We start from the raw sequence: 18477 nt of genomic DNA, 5'->3' as shown, positions 1-18477 counted from the left end.
TTTAACTTTTAAGAAAAACGTGAAAGTAGCATTCAGCATTTGTTTTGCAACTAGCCATTAAAGAGGAAGTGCACACGTGAAGCAGAGAGAGGGGCACCACCAACCTCCTTTCTCAGAAACTACATTCAGAATCTCATCATCAAGCTGCTATGACTCTAAAATGCCTGGGAGCATCTGCACTTAATCTCAACTTATTTTGTGCATCTGTTATCAAGATGTGTCCTAAGGTATTTGTTTCTTTGCTTTACACTATTTCAACTCACAAGAGGTTTCATAGGAAAGTTGTACTTTCAGATACTAGGGGAAGCCTGTATGTCACTTGCTAAAACTCCATCATATAGCATCAACCCAATAACAAGCGCCAAAGCTGGTAAAACTAGTCTTAGTTTGTGAACAGGAAGATAGAAATTAAACATAAATTGGTAAAACATGCTGCACAGTCTCTGTTATGAATCTTTTTTTTAAATTTTATTTTATTTTTAAACTTTACATTATTGTATTAGTTTTGCCAAATATCAAAATGAATCTGCTATGAATCTTAATGTAACATTTTCTGAAACTAGGAAGGAGGATAAGGTCAGTACTTTTTCGGAAAGTGAAATCTAAGGTGATAAGGGACCAGCTATGGAGCAACCACAAATTCAGGAAACATGTATTGAAGAGGCAGAGAAAAATACAACTAGAAACAAAACAATTACAAATGATAAGCTCATCAGTAAAGGTAGGAAATCATTCACACACTAATATGAGGCAGTTGTAAATAAGGCAACTTTGAGGCAATTACAAATACCAGCAATTGTAAGAAGAGAGGAGTACAAACACAGGATACTGGAAACACAATTGAAGTGAATATAAGCAATGCAAAATAATCTTGATTATATATAGAATGTTACATCAAAATTTTATGGTAACTACAAATCAAAAATCTGTAATCAATACAGAAAAAAAGAAAAAGTAATCCAAACACAACACTAAAGTTAGTCATCAAATCACAAGGGAAGAGAAGAAAAGAGGAAGGAAGAAAAAAAGCCCTACAAAAATAAATTAAAAAAATTAACAAAATGACAATAAGAACATACATATTAATAATTACCTTAAATATACACAGATTAAATGCTTCAACCAAAAGATACAGACTGGCTGAGTGGAATCAAAAACAAGGACCATATATATATACTGTTTACAAGAAACCCACTTCAGATCTAGGGACACATACCGACTGAAAGTGAGGAGATGGAAAAAGTTATGCCATGTGAATGGAAATCAAAAGAAAGCTGAAGTCGCAATCCTCATATTAGATAAAATAGACTTTAAAATAAAGAAGGTTATAAGTGACAATGAAGGACACTAGATAAAGATCAAGGAATCAATCCAAGAAGAACATATAACAATGTAAATATATATGCACCCAACATAGTGACACCTCAATATATAAAGCAAATACTAACAACCATAAAAGGAGAAACTGACAGTAATGCAATAATAGTGGAGGACTTTACTACCCTATTTCATCAATGGATAGGTCATTCAGACAGAAAATCAATAAGAAAACACAGGCCTTAAATAACATGTTAGAATGAATGATTATTCCATCCAAAAGCTGCAGAATGCACATTCTTTTCAAGTGCACAAGGAGTATTCCCTTGGATTAACCACACAGTAAGTCACAAAGTGAAATTTGGTAAATTTAAGAGAACAAAAATCATATCAATAATCTTTTCCAACAATGCTGTGAAATTAGAAATCAACTACATGAAAAAATTGTGAAAACACACACACACACACACAAACATGGAGACTAAACAATATGCTACTAAATAACCAGTGGGTCACTGAAGAAATCAGAGAAAATAAAAAAATACCTAGAGACAAATGATGATGAGAACACAGAGATCCAAAACATATAGAATGCAGCAAAACAGTTCTAAGAGGGAAATTTATAGCAATACAGTCTTACCTCCAAAAACAAGAAAAAATCTCAAAGATTCTAACATTACACCAGAGCAACTAGAAAAAGAAGAAGAAACAAAACTCAAAGTTAGGAAAGGAAAGAAATCATAAAGATCAGAGGAAAAATGAATGAAATATAGATGAAGAAAACAGCAGAAAAGATCAGTGAAACTAAAAACTGGCTCTCTGAAAAGATAAACAAAATGGATAAATCTTTAGCCAAACTGATCAAGAAAACAGAGAGAGGACTCAAATCAATAAATTTAAAAAAAGAGAGATTATAGTGGACATCACAGAAATACAAAGATCATAAGTGATTATGACACACAACTATAGGGATGAAAAGATTTTCAACATCCATAAATCAGTCAGTGTGATACACCACATCATCAAACTGAAGAATAAAAATCATATAATCATCTTATCTCAATAGATGCATTAAAAAGCTTATGATAAAATTCAATATCAATTTATGATAAAAAAATTTCCATAGAGTGGACATAGGAGGAATATACCTCAACATAATAAAGGCCATATATGACAAAACTACAACTAACATTATACTCAAAGTAAAAAGCTGTAAGTATCTCCTCTAAGAATAGGAATGAGACAAGATGTACACTCTAGCCACTTTTATTCAACATGGTTTTGGAAGTTCTATCCCACAGGAATCAGAGAAGAAAAATAAAAGGACTTCAACTTTAAAAAGAAGTAAAACTGTCACTGTAGACACTGTACATTAAAGAAGAAAAATCCTAAAGTAGCTACCAGAAAACTACTACAGTTTATCAATGAATTAGATAAAGTTGCAGGGTACAAAATTAATATACAGAAATTTGTTTCATTTCTATACACTAACAAAATACAGAACGAAAAATTAAAGAAACAATCTCATTTACCAGCACATCAAAAGAATAAAATACATAGGAATAAAACTACCTAAGAAGAAAAAAAAAAATGTGTTCTCTGAAAACTAAGAGGAAAGAAATCAAAGATGACACATAGGGAAAGATATACCATGTTCTTGTATTGGAACAATCAATATTGTCATAAGTCTATACTTCTCAAGGCAATCTACAGATTCAATGCAATCACTATCAAATCATCATGAGTTTTTTTTCACAAGATTAAAAAAAACAACAAATTTTTATAATTTGTATGAAAATACAAACAACGCCAAATAGCCAATGCAATCTTGAGAAAGAAAAATGGAGCTGGAGTATTCAGACTATACTACAAAGCTATAGTCATCAGAACAGTATGGTAATGGATCAAAACCAGAGGGTTCAATGGAACAGGATAGTAAGCCCAGAAATAAATGCACAATATGATAAATTAATCTACAACAAAGGAAGCAAGACTATATGATAGAGATTATAGACAGTCTCTTCAACAAATGGTGATGGGAAAACTGGACATGTATGACAAAGAAATTACAACATTCTTTAACATTACACACAAAACTAAACTCAAAAGGAATTAAAGACTTAAATGTAAGACCAGATACTATAAAACCCTTAGAGGAAAACATAGGCAGAACACTCTTTGAGATAAATTCCAGCAATATGTTTTTCAACCTGTCTCCTAGAGTAATGAAAATTAAATAAAATAAGAGTTTTGCACAGCAAAGGAAACCATAAATAAAATGAAAAGACAACCCACAAAGTAGAAGAAAATATTTGTAAATATACAAACAGCTCATATGGCTCAATATACTAACAATAGCAAAAAAAAAAAAAAAAAAAAAACCACAGGCAGAAGACCTAAAGAGACATTTCTCCAAAGATGATATCATATGAAAGTATCCTCAACATTGGAAATTATTAAGAAGTGAAAATCAAAACTTAGCTGTGAAATATCATCTTACATGAGTCAGAATAGCCATCATCAAAAAATTGTGCAAACAATACATGCTGAAGATATGGAGAAAAGGGAACCCTCCTACTCTCTTGGTGGGAACAAAAATTTGTATAGCCACTGTAGATAACAGTATGGAGATCCCCTAAACAATGAAAAATAGAGCTACCATATGATCCAACAATACCAGTTCTGGGCATACATCTGGAGAAAAACATGATCTGAAAGGATAGGTACACCTCAATATTTATTGCAGTGCTGTTTACAATAGCAATGGTATGGAAGCAACCCAAATGTTCAAGGGATGAATAGATAAAGATGATGTGATACACACATATGATGAAATATTGCTCAGTCAGTAAAAGGAAGGAAATAATGCCATTTGCTACAATATGGATGGCCGTGGAGATTATATTAAAAGAAGTCTGACAAAGAAAGGCAAATATCATATGATATTGCTTATATGTGGAATCTAAAAAAAGTGATACAAATGAACTTATTTATAAAAATTAAAGCAGCTTACAGATTTAAAGGACAAGGTTATGTTTACCAGGTACGAAATGTGGGAGGAAGGGATAGATTGGGACTTTGGGATTTTCACATACACACTGCTGTATTTAAAACTACTGTGTAGTACAGGGAACTCTGCCCAGTATCTATAATAACCTAAATTGAAAAATAATTTGGAAAAATTGTTGTTGTTTGGTTACTCAGTCATGTCCAGCTCTTTGAGACCCCATGAACTGCAGGATTCCCTGTCCTTCACCATCTCCCAGAACATGTGCAAATTCATGTCCATTGACTGAGTGATGCCATCCAACCATCTCATCCTCTATCATCCCCTTCTCCAGCCTTCATTCATTACCAGCATCAGGGTCTTTTCCAATGAGTTGGCTCTTTGAATCAAGTGGCCAAAGTATTGGAGCTTCAGCTTTAGCAGCAGTCCTTACAATGGATATTCAGGACTGATTCCATTTAGGATGGACTCGTTTGTTCTCTTTGTAGTCCAAGGGACTCTCAAGAGCCTTCTCCAATACAACAGTTCAAAAGCATCAATTCTTCAGCACTTAGTCTTCTTATTGTCCAACTCTCACATCAATACATGACTACTGGAAAAATCATAGCTTTGACTAGATGGATCTTTGTTGGCAAAGTAATGTCTCCATTTTTTAATACACTATCTAGGTTGTTCATAGCTTGGTTGATATCTAGGTTGATATCTTGGTTCATATCTAGGTTGTCCAAGGAGAAAGCATCTTTTAATTTTATGGCTACAGTCACCATCTGCAGTGATTTTGGAGCCCAAGAAAACAAATTTTGTCACTATTTCTATTGTTTCCCCATTGAAAAATAAATGGGAGGAGAAGGGGAGGAGAAGGGGATGACAGAGGATGAAATGGTTGAATGGCATCACCAACTCAATGGATGTGAGTCTGAATAAACTGCAGGAGTTGGTGATGGACAGGGAAGCCTGGTGTGATGCAATCCATGGGGTCACAAAGAGTTGGACATGACTGAGTGACTGAACCTAACTGAACTGATATGTATAATTGAATCACTTTTGCTGTATATCTGAAACTAACACAACATTGCTAATCAACTATACTCTGATATAAAATTTAAAGGCAATTAAAAATAAATTAAATAAAATTTTTTCTTTTAAGTTTTCTCCTAAAAATATACAATACGATACAATGAACACTTTGGAGAAAAAAAAAAAAAAACTGTATAAGTCAAACATATAATCATTTTTAGGTTTAGTAATTTACTTCAAGAGCGTTGGCACCTCCTTACTTTCACTGTGAGAGCAATAGTCAACCACTGAGACATCTAGTAGACTAAGTATATTGGAGGCATAGTGAAATGAATACCAATATATAAGCACATATACATTTATGCATCATATACTTAGCATAATCATATATTAAACCCCATGGTTTTTGGCAGAAGCTTCTGTATAGCTCTATTACAAAATGCCAAAGTATACTGCAAAATAAAATTTGGGGATATTAAAATTGGAATTCAAATTTTGTGATATTTATCAAAACTTTCTGTAGCTTCTCTGATTGTTGATTAAAGATCTCCTGGAGAAGGGAATGGCTACCCATTTCCAGTATTCTTGCTTGGAGAATCCCATGGACTTAGGACCCTGGCAGGCTACAGTCGATGGGGTTGCAAAGAGCTGGACATGACAGAGTGACTAATACTTTCGATTTTAAATATCAGAAAAAAAATTTTTCCCATACAGGAGATTCACACATATTCCAAAACCAAATGGAAGAGACCCTTTCTCTTGTATGCAGATGAACTGTGGTCTTTGCAAAACCATTATAATTTATCTTGTGGCACAGATGAAGCCATAAATAAATATATGTATGCACATTGTTAAAAAAAACAATGAAAGTCATATATGGAGCAAGTAATTGGAGATACCTTAAAGTAAACAAGATGGGCTTACTGTGTAAAAGAGTCAGGTGGGGCAGACTATTAATTTTCAAAAAGGTGTTTGAGGTTCTTCCTGAAGTGACATTATATATTCCCATGCGTTTGAATTCTCAGATGGAAATATAACTGGCTTAGAACAATGAAATATAAATTCAAGTTACAAGTGTCACCTCAGGCATGAGAGTTAAGAGTCAATGTGTGGTTTTTCATGATATCTTTCCCCCATTCTCTGAGCATTAAAACTGTGTTGAGACACAAACTCTATCAACTTGATATTTTTTTTTAATTTTATTTTATTTTTAAACTTTACGTAATTGTATTAGTTTTGCCAAACATCAAAATGAATCCATCACAGGTATACATGTGCTCCCCCTCCTGAACCCTCCTCCCTCCTCATACCATCCCTCCAGGTCGTCCCAGTGCACCAGCCCCAAGCATCCAGTATCGTGCATTGAACCTGGACTGGCATCTTGTTTCATACGTGATATTTTACATGTTTCAATGCCATTCTCCCAAATCTTCCCACCCTCTCCCTCTCCCACAGAGTCCATAAGAGTCAACTTGATATTTTAAGTGACTAAAATAAGCACATCCTTCTTTCCGCCTGATAAACATGCAGCATGAGCTAGATGTAACCTTTGTTATATTAAGACACTACACTATTTGGTCGTTGGCAATTGTAGAAAAGCTGATCCTCTCCTGACTCATAGAAACTGAAGCCAGGAAGAGGATCTTGATATATCAGAAAATTACAATATGTGTTTTGCAATTGGATAATACACAGGAAAGATTCTAATATTGGGGACTATAAAAAGGTAACTCATATCATTCAAAAATAAAACAGCCCCTTGGATAATGCGAAAGACAGATGAGGTATTTAATATCATGTACCTATCAAGAAAGAAGGAAAAACAAAAGAAATCAAAAAGACTGTGGCCCTCTCACAAAAGTCTGAAAAGGTCAAAGTACCCAGTGTTAATTCCTGAGTGTAAATATACTCATAGTCACAATAGCTATAATATTGTGGACAAAGAGTTCTTTAGTAAGATGATGCACATACATGACTCGATTTTTCTTACTGATTACTAGTATTCCAAGCATATAACAAATGCCTGGGACACAGCAGTGTTATCATAAATATTGTAAAATGTTTCTAGATTGCAATACTTTCTCTGTCTTAATAAAAAGAGAGAATGTGAGATACCATTCATTATTATTAGTTTGCACTTTTCATTTTTTCTAGTTCTTTTGTCTCTTTTCATTTTTTTTTCAATTCATTTTTATTCTATTGAAAGATAAATGCTTTACAGAATTTTGCTGTTTTCTGGCAAACCTTAATATGAATCAGCCATAGGTATACATATATCTCCTCCCATTTGAACCTCTCTCCCATCTCTCTCCCCATCCCACACCTCTGCTGCTGCTGCTACTAAGTCGCTTCAGTCGTGTCCGACTCTGTGCGACCCCATAGACTGCAGCCCACCAGACTCCCCCATCCCTAGGATTCTCCAGGCAAGAACACTGGGGTGGGTTGCCATTGCCTTCTCCACCCACCCCTCCAGGTTGATACAAGGCCCATGTTTGAGTTTCCTGAGCCATATAGTAAATTCTTGTTGGTGATCTATTTTACATATGGCAATGTAAGTTTCCATGTTACTCTTTCCATATATCTCACCCATTCTTCCCCTCTCCCCATGTCCATAAATCTATTCTCTATGGCTGTTTCTCTACTTTTGCCCTGTAAATAAATTCTTCAGTACCATTTTTCTAGATTCTGTATATGTATGTTAGAATATGGTACTTATCTTTCTGACTCACTTCACTCTGCATAATAGGTTGTAGGTTCATCCACCTAATTAGAACTGACTCAAAGGTGTTCTTTTTTATGGCTCAGTAATATTCAATTGTGTATATACACCACAACTTCTTTATCTGTTCATCTGTAGATGGACATCTAGGTTGCTTCCATGTTCTACCTATTGTAAACAGTGCTGCAATGAACAATGGGATATATGTGTCTCTTTTAATTTTGGTTTCCTCAGGGTATATGCCTAGGAGTGGGATTGCTGGGTCATATGCTGGGTCATTCCTAATTTTTTAAGGACTCTCCATACAGTCTTCCATAGTGGCTGTATCAATTTACATTCCCACCAACAGTGCAAGAGTGTTACCTTTTCTCCACACCCTTTCCAGCATTTATTGTTTGTAGACTTTTTGACGATGGCCATTCTGACTGGTGTAAGGTGGTAATCTCATTGTAGTTTTGATTTGCATTTCTCTGATAATGAGTGATGTTTAGCATCTCTTCATGTGTTTGTTAGCCATCTGTATGTCTTCTTTGAAGAAGTGTCCATTTAGGTCTTTTTCCCCACTTTTTGATTGGGGTGTTTGTTTTTCTGGCATTGAGTTGTATGAGCTGCTTGTATATTTTGGAAATTAATCCTTTGTCAGTTGTTTCATTTGCTATTATTTTCTCCTATTCTGAGGGTTGTCCTTTCACCTTGCTTATAGTTTCCTTTTCTGTGAAAAAGCTTTTAAGTTTAATAGGTCCCACTTGTTTACTTTTGTCTTTATTTCCATTACTCTAGGAAGTGGGTCATAGAGGATCTTGCTTTGATTTATGTCATCGAGTGTTCTGCCTATGTTTTCCTCTAAGAGTTTTATCATTTCTGGTCTTACATTTAGGTCTTTAATCCATTTTGAATTTATCTTTGTGTATGGTGTTAGGAAGTGTTCTAATTTCATTCTTTTACATGTAGCTGTCCAGTTTTCCCAGCACCATTTATTGAAGAGGCTGCCTTTGCCCCATTGTATATTCTTGCCTCCTTTGTCAAAAATAGGGTAAAACATAGGGGCATGGGTTTATTTTCAGACTTTCAATCTTGTATCATTGGTTTATATTTCCATTTTCTTTCTTTTTTTTTTTTTTTTGCCAGTACCATACTGTCTTGATGACTGCAACTTTGTAGTGTAATCTGAAGTCAGGAAGCTTGATTCCTCCAGCTCCATTCTTCTTTCTCAAGACTACTTTGGCTATTCAGGATCTTTTATATTTCCATATGAACTGTGAAATTTTCTGTTCTAGTTCTGTGAAAAAATGTCATTGGTAATTTGATAGGGATCACATTGAATCTGTGGATTGCATTTGGTAGTATAGTCATTTTCACAATATTGATTTATCCAACCCAGAAGCATGGAATATCTCTCGATCTGTTTATATCATCTTTGATTTCCTTCATTACTGTCTTATAATTTTATGTGTACAGTTCTTTTGTCTCCTTCAGTCAGTTCAGTTTAGTTCAGTCGCTCAGTCATGTCCGACTCTTTGCGACCCCATGAATCGCAGCACGCCAGGCCTCCCTGTCCATCACCAACTCCCGGAGTTCACTGAGACTCACATCCACCGAGTCAGTGATGCCATCCAGCCATTCACCCTCTGTCGTCCCCTTCTCCTCCTGCCCCCAATCCTTCCCAGCATCACAGTCTTTTCCGATGAGTCAATTCTTCGCATGAGGTGACCAAAGTACTGGAGTTTCAGCTTTAGCATCATGCCTTCCAAAGAAATCCCAGGGTTGATCTCCTTCAGAATGGTTAAGACTTTGAAAAGATCTGAAGGAAGTGAGGGCATAAATTAATCAGGTATCTGAAGAAATAATGTTCTAAGCAGAGAGAGGTTAAAGGTTTGAAAGAGGTTAAGATAGATCAAGGTAGGCTCTTGGTATGTGTTTAGGGCAAAAGACCAGTGTAAACAGATTAGTTTGAACTAAGGAGAGAGAAATAGAAGAAGTCAGAGTGGTAAACAAGGGACAGGTGCAATAGGTTATTTTTGGCTTTGACTATGAGTGAGATATTTTGAGCACAGCAGGCATAATACTATGATTTATGCTCTGGGAGCCTCAATCTGGATGTGCACACAAAATACAAAAACATGCAAATAAAGATGCATACACTGCTACTATGAATATTGGAGCACATGTGTCTTTTTTGATTATGGTTTTTTCTGGGTATATGTCCAATAGTGGGATTGCTGGGTCATATGGTAGATTTATTCCTAATTTCTTAAGGACTCTCCATAGTGTTTTCCACAATGGCTGTGTCACCAACAGTGTAGGAGGGTTCACTTTTCTCCACATCCTCTCCAGCATTTATTTTTTGTAGATATTTTGATGATGGATGTTATTTCTGGTGTGAGGTGATACCTCATTGCAGTTTTGATTTGTATTTCTCTAATAATTAGTGATGTTGAGCATCTTTTATGTGTTTATTGGTTATCTGTATGTGTTTTTTTGGAGAAATGCTTACTTTTTGATTGGGCTGTTTGTTTTCCTAATGCTCACAGCAGCACTATATACAATAGCCAAGACATGGAAGCAACCTAGATGTCCATTGACCACATATCAGTGAATAAAGAAGATGTGGCACATATATACAATGGAATATTACACAGCACAAAAAAATGAGCAAGTCTGAATCAGTCCTAGTCAGGTAGATGAAACTAGAGCCTGTTATACAGAGTGAAGTAAGTTGGAAAGAGAAAAAGGTATCACATATTAATGCACATATATGGAATCTAGAAAATGATATTGATGAACCTATTTGCAAGGAAGGAATGCAGACACAAATGTAGAGAATGGACTTGTGGACACAGTGGAGGAGAGAGAGAGTGGGATGAATGGAGAAAGTAGCATCAACATATATACAGTATCAGGTGTAAGATGGATAGCTGGTAAGAAGTTGCTATGTAGCACAGGGAGCCCAGTCTGGGGATATGTCATGACCTGGAGGGATGGGATAGTGGGGAGGGGAGGGAGGCTAAGAAGGGAGGAGATGTGTATATATTTATGACTGATTTGTGTTGTTGTACAGCAGAAAACATGAAGAAGGGCATGGCAATCCACTCCAGTATTCTTGCTTGGAGAATCCCATGGACAGAGGAGATTGGCAGACTACCCATAGAGTTGCACAGAGATGGAGACAACTGAAGCAACTTAGCACATATGCATGCATAGCATAAACCAACACATTATTGTAAAAGGTGTTTTTTTTTTTCAATTTAAATAAATGAAGTGGTTGCCAAAAAAAAAAAAAAGAATGCATATAGCCCAATGTTATTATTATAATGGGACATAGCAGAGAGGTAATTCAAGGGAAGAGGCCTCTTTCTCTTCACAGGGATTAGAGAAGACAATGCCTTTCCCCTTTAGTCACATGACACAGTGATAATGACTTTTTCAAAAACAGCGTTCTCCTGTGAAGTCCATAAAGGCAGGACCTTGTCTGTCTTGCTCTCCACAGTAATCTGGGTGCCTTGCACATCATCTGTCACATATAAATTAGTTTTTGAAGTATGATGATAATAGGAGTTATCCAGGAGTTGAAGCGGTGGCCTTCTAGATAAAAGACATGCAGGTGGACTCTGCATGGCACTTGATTTCCCCCTCTGTGCAATGATGGCACTGGATTAAAGATCTTTATTTACAGTGACTGATGCCTTTTTCAACTATGGATATGATAGGGTCTTTTCTTTCAGGTCAATTAAAATTAACACTTTTTTTCTTATAAGATGTATCAAGTACTTTAAGTGAAATTATGACTGTATCTGTTGTATTTTCCTTCTTTAGGCTACATCTTCTTCTTTAAGCTAGATCTCCCTGAGGGAACAAAACTAACCACTCCCATTTCAGTACCATTCCTATACTGATGCCTTAAATCTGTCTCTAGCTTCTATTTTGTCCTGGGCTCCAGGCCCACAGATACAATAAAATCTTAAATATTGTCAACCTAGTTTTACCACACTTCTTTAAATATTGACCTGCTCCCCTAACCTACTTTGTTCTCTCTTTCTTCAAATAGTACTAAGAACTACCCCCAAAAGAACCTGAGCTTTAACTCAATTCCTTCCTTCTCTTTGCTCCACACTTTCAATCACTAAATCGTGTGCATTCTAGTCCTAGCGGGTTGGTGAACTTGTCACTTCTTTCTATCCTTACTGCCAACTTTCTTTGGGTCCAGCATCAACTCCGGGCAAGATTACATTATGGACCTAACATTTTTGTCTCTGATTTCAACTTCCTCCACACTTCTGCCAGCATAATCTTTATAAAATGCAAATCTTACATTGGTATTCCCCTTCTGAATGCATTCTATGGCTTTCTGTATAAGAGTTCCTTAATTGGCTACATTACATGCTTTTCCTTCTTCTTTCTTAAATGCAGAACCACAAATGTATTCAGGAAGGCTCCTTAAAGAATATAGGCTCAGAAAGGAGGTGTGCACTTCTGCCATTCTTCCTTTTTGTGCCTGTAAGATGGCTATGATATTGGAACTTAACCAGTTATTTTGGACTTGAGGCTATGAGGTTAGAAGCCATATAATATACTAAGGATTTTAGATGGGGCTACAGAAAGGTTGCAGTCCATGGGGTCGCTAAGAGTCAGACATGACTGAGCGACTTCACTTTCACTTTTCACTTTCATGCATTGGAGGAGGAAATGGCAACCCACTCCAGTGTTCTTGCCTGGAGAATCCCAGGGACGGCTGCCGTCTATGGGGTCGCACAGAGTTGGACACGACTGAAGCGACTTAACAGCAGTAGCAGCACAGAAAGGTAACATGAGTCCTTGATGTCTATGGATTAGTCACACCAGTTCTGGCCTGCTTGCTTTCAATCTTTTTCATGTGAGAGAAACAGAATTTAATCTTATTTATTCACATATTTGTTTTTTCATTACATGCAGCCATTTATAATTCCAATTGTAGGATGATCTGTATAATTTGTGGAAGAGAGTAAAAAATGAAAAAAAAAAAAAAAAGCAGGGAATCATGTTAAAAATAATTAAGACTTTCAAGGAGCAAATATCAGAGCTTTAAAACAGACAAGGGTCTATTTTAAGCCCACATCCTCACATGAGATAGCTAAGTCGAAAACCCATCAAATCAGACCTGTTTGATTGAGAGACACCTATTGCTCTTTGGTTCAAAGTCCTAAGAATACTTTACTAGACTCTGAAATCTGGTATTTGCTTGGCTTTCCAGATTCCTCTCTCATCATTTGCCATCTGTGATGCAATCATAATGAATTATTATCAGTTTCCTTGCACTCCCAGGATATGTCTATGCAACCAATCTCACCTTATACTCTTCATCTGGCTAATATCTATCCACTTTGAATGTTTCAACTTTGAGGTCACTAATTTTTGGGAAACTTTTCTGACTTTCCAAGTCTAAGTTAGATGTCCCTGACTTGAACTTGCATTGAACCTTATACTTCCTTTAATTTATGTACTCATGAAATGTGGTGTTATTAATTATGCTATATCCAACTATACTGAAATCTTTGTGAATGAAACATGTGTCCCTTGTTCAACCTCATATTCTTTATACCTAACTGTATATAAAATGTAGAAGGTGCTCAAATATTTACTACTGGATTTTGAATGAAAGACATATGTTAAGAAAGGGAAGATTCTGGATTTTATTTCTAGTTCTAAGAAATTATTACCTACTTTTTCAACATGCAAATCTAAATTTTGAGAATAAACAAGTAAAACAGATAAAAATTTTTAGCCTTTGAAAGGTAAGAGTGTTTAATGTCAGGAACATAGTAAATATTCAAAGTATACTGGGGGTAAAAAAAAGACACTGTATATTTTCAGTTGTAGTACTCAGCATGTGAAGTGTAATAGTAGCCTTTATAACATTGAGCATCTAAAGAACCTGGATTAATATTTTAAAAATGTGGTGTATAATTTAACACAATGTCCATAAACCTCTCAGTAAGTCCTATATTCATTTAAGAGACATTTTCAGTCAATGCAAGGGTTTTATGTGCATAAACACATGGCAAACTTCACAAAGTTGGGAAGTGTCTTATGGAGTAAATTAAAGCCAGTGTAGCCCTCACTGCCAAGTCTGATGAATTTAGCATTTATAGATCCAAAGTAAATGAATAAAGCTGGCCAATACCTTATAAAATGTGCAGAAACATATTCCTTTTTGTCTGGGTATGTAGCATTATTACTTTAGGACCTTAAAATGACCATTTTGATGATATTAAATAAGAGATATGCCCTTACTTACTGGATTTATTACACATATCAAAAGAGTTGGTTCTAGCTAGAAAACACAGGTTTCTTCTTTATCATTTAAACATTTTACATGAATCTCTGACTGCTTGGAATTCATAATAAAATTTCAAATCATTTTACAATAACTTCTGAAATCACGTTTTGGCTAATTATAGAGTGAGAGTGTAGGCATTTGCGTGCGTGCATGTGTGTGTGTGTGTGTGTGTGTATGTGTATTAGTTACACATGATTTGGGTTGGTTTGAAATACAGAAGTCATTTTAACTTTTTTAAATTGGTTTCCATTAATTTACTTCCTTTGAGTCTGATTTATCTTTCAATTGTTTGGTTTAGTTGCTTGTTTTCTCTGTCTCCTAATAGTTTTTACTTCTATTTTTTTAAATTTTATTTTATTTTTTAACTTTACAATATTGTATTGGTTTTGCCATATATCAACATGAATCCACCACAGGTATACACATGTTCCCCATCCTGAACCCTCCTCCCTCCTCCCTCCCCGTACCATCCCTCTGGGTCATCCCGGTGCACCAGCCCCAAGCATCCAGTATCATGCATTGAACCTGGACTGGTGACTCGTTTCATATATGATATTATACATGTTTCAATGCCATTCTCCCAAATCATCCCACCCTCTCCCTCTCCCACAGAATCCAAAAGACTGTACTATACATCAGTGTCTCTTTTGCTGTCTTACAATAAACTGTGGAAAATTCTGAAAGAGATGGGGATACCAGACCACCTGGTCTGCCTCTTGAGAAATTTGTATGCAGGTCAGGAAGCAACAGTTAGAACTGGACATGGAACAACAGACTGGTTTCAAATAGGAAAAAGAGTATGTCAAGGCTGTATATTGTCACCCTGCTTATTTAACTTATATGCAGAGTACATCATGAGAAATGCTGGACTGGAAGAACCATAAGCTGGAATCAAGACTGTCAGGAGAAATATCAATAACCTCAGATATGCAGATGACACCACCCTTACAGCGGAAAGTGAAGAAGAACTAAAGAGCCTCTTAATGAAAGTGAGAGTGGAGGGTGAAAAAGTTGGCTTAAAGCCCAACATTCAGAAAACGAAGATCATGGCATCTTCACATCACTTCATGGCAAATAGATGAGGAAACAGTGGCTGACTTTATTTTTGGGGGCCCCCAAAATCACTGCAGATGGTGACTGCAGCCATGAAATTAAAAGACGCTTACTCCTTGGAAGGAAAGTTATGACCAACCTAGATAGTATATTCAAAAGCAGAGACATTACTTTGCCAACAAAGTTTCATCTAGTCAATGCTATGGTTTTTCCTGTGGTCATGTATGGATGTGAGAGTTGGACTGTGAAGAAGGCTGAGCGCTGAAGAATTGATGCCTTTGAACTGTGGTGTTGGAGAAGACTCTTGAGAGTCCCTTGGACTGCAAGGAGATCCAACCAGTCCATTCTGAAGGAGATCAGCCCTGGGATTTCTTTGGAAGGAATGATGCTAAAGCTGCAACTCCAGTACTTTGGCCACCTCATGCGAAGAGTTGACTCATTGGAAAAGACTCTGATGTCGGGAGGGATTGGGGGCAGGAGGAGAAGGGAACGACAGAGGATGAGATGGCTGGATGGCATCACTGACTCGAAGGACGTGAGTCAGTGAACTCCGGGAGTTGGTGATGGACAGGGAGGCCTGGTGTGCTGTGATTCATGGGGTCGCAAAGAGTCGGACACGACTGAGCGATTGAACTGAACTGATACAGGGTAATTGTTACCATCTTTCTAAATTCCATATATATGCGTTAGTATACTGTATTGATGTTTTTCTTTCTGGCTTACTTCACTCTGTATAATAGGCTCCAATTTCATCCACCTCATTATAACTTCTATTTTTAATGAGCCTATTACCTTCTTCCCCCTTAAAGTATTTCTTTCCATTTGCTCCTTTAGATGTTTTACCTAACACATTTCTTTTCACCACTAAGGATTTTAGAAGATGCATTTCTTTGCAGGCATATGACACTTGGCTTCTTCTTTGCTTAAGTTCCCTCTTCTGTTTTCTTTCTTATCTCTTGTTTGGGTCTTTATGTTTTCCACCCCTTTTTCCTCAACTGCTATTTGAAGTTCCCCTTTTATTTGATCTTTCCCATTTTCTTCCTCCAATCCCACCTTATCCACACACCCCCCCCACTTTTTTTGTTTGTTTGTTTGTTTTTGAACAGTGAGGCTGTTTCCCATAAGCAAGATTCTGAGCCGGGAATCCAGAGAGACCTAGGTTGAAAATGGGCTAACTTATTTAATTAGAAGAATACCCCTTTTTGAAATAGTATATTGCCTTTATATTACACATTTTAAACCAGAAGTAAATATAGTTACCTTTTCTGGAACTACATTATGCTATTTTTATAACTAATTCTCAATATTTATATGACTATGCATTTTATTGGGAATATTCTGTTATTTTAATACTGAGTAGTTAATTTGAGTAATTTAAAAACAGAAATACCCAGAATAAAATTCATGGACCTGCTCACCAAGTAAAGGTTCTTGGGGCTTTATGAGCAGATTCACAACACTCAATCTCTGCATCAGTCAAAGAAAGGCTATTGTCTTTTCAGGTCCCCTTGGCCAAAAAGGAAGCCCATGACTTTGTTTAATTCTTAGATATTGGAGACAATTTTTGCCCCACTTGGGCATTCTCCTTGGTTCTTTATGTGAGCTAAGATGCCTACAGTATCTTTTGAGAAGAACTCAAACCCTCTGGCTGCAGGGCAAGCATTCCACAAAGTGTGGCACAATTTTTACCATTGGAGCCAGACAACCCAGTGACCTCTTGGCAGTGTAAGTATCTTAAGTGCTTTTTCCATATGGAGACGTTATAAAAGAAAGACATCCTTAAATAGAGCCTTAAGGTTTGGATTCATTATTTCCCCTACAAATATTATTTCCCATCATGGTTGGTTTCTGATGAGAGGTCTCTTCTAAGCTTCATATGACTATTTTCTTACTGTGTTTTCACATGGCAGAGAGAAGAGAGACAGAGAATACTCTGGTAGCTCTTAAAAAGGCCACTAATCCCATTGTGAGGTACATCATCTCACTCTAATTACCACTGTGTTGGAACTTGGAGCTTCAACATAGGAATTTGCAAAGACATAAAACAGTCCACAAGAACCTAATATGCTGTCATCAAAACTGAATCCTTGATACAACACTCATTAGTGGTGCAGAAATAGAACCAGTCAATCTGCTATCATCTGAATGTTTATTCCCCATGAAACTCATGTAATGAAATCTTATTGCCCAATGTCATGGAATTAGGTGTAGGGTGTTACTAGGTCATGAGGGGACAACCCTAGTGAGTGGGATGGAGGCTTAATGCTCTTAGGAAAGAGACCGTACAGAGCTCCCTGGCCCCTTCTGCCATGCGGGGATACAATAAGAAGTCTACAACTTTGAAGAGGGCCCTCACTTGACCCCACTGGCACCTGATCTCAGATTTCTAGACTCCAAAACTATGAGAAATAAATTTCTGTTATTTATAAGCTACCCAGTCTGTGGTATTTCGTTATAGCAGCATGAATGAACTAAGACATAGTCCTTCCAAAGTCAAGAATTGAACTCATTCATCCAAACAGAGTTGGGAACAGTAAGTCCAACAAGCTATCTGACAGGCCATGTGGGAGGCAATTCAACCTATGTATCCCAGCTGTTGTATGCCCCATGTGGAAAAAATGTGAATAACTAACACCATTTTCATTGCCACACATCCCGTGTGCACTTAGAACTGTGGTGTGTCTTTTATAGAAGCCAGAAATTAGTTTGCCTCCACAAAAATGGAAACTTTCATTCTTAGGAAGCCAAAGGAGTTTCTAAGTGTTCAGTAAATACAACCAATAGAATATGCAGCCTTCTATAGGAATATGAAGCCAAAAAATTAAAGGACAGTTTCTCCTTGGAAGAAAGCTAAGATAAATCTAGACAGTGTACTAAAAAGCAGAGCATCACTTTGCCAACAAAGATCTGTATAGTCAAGCTATGGCTTTTCCAGTAGTATGTGTGAGTTGAGTGCTGAAGAATTGATGCTTTTGAATTGTGGTGCTGGAGAAAATTCTTCAGAGTCCCTGGGACAGAAAGGAGATCAAGCCCGTCAATCCTATAGGAAAT

The sequence above is a fragment of the Bos taurus genome, chromosome 6 (assembly GCF_002263795.3).
Source record: "Bos taurus isolate L1 Dominette 01449 registration number 42190680 breed Hereford chromosome 6, ARS-UCD2.0, whole genome shotgun sequence".
Lineage (NCBI taxonomy): Eukaryota > Metazoa > Chordata > Mammalia > Artiodactyla > Bovidae > Bos > Bos taurus.
Note: the sequence above shows the minus strand (reverse complement) of the source record.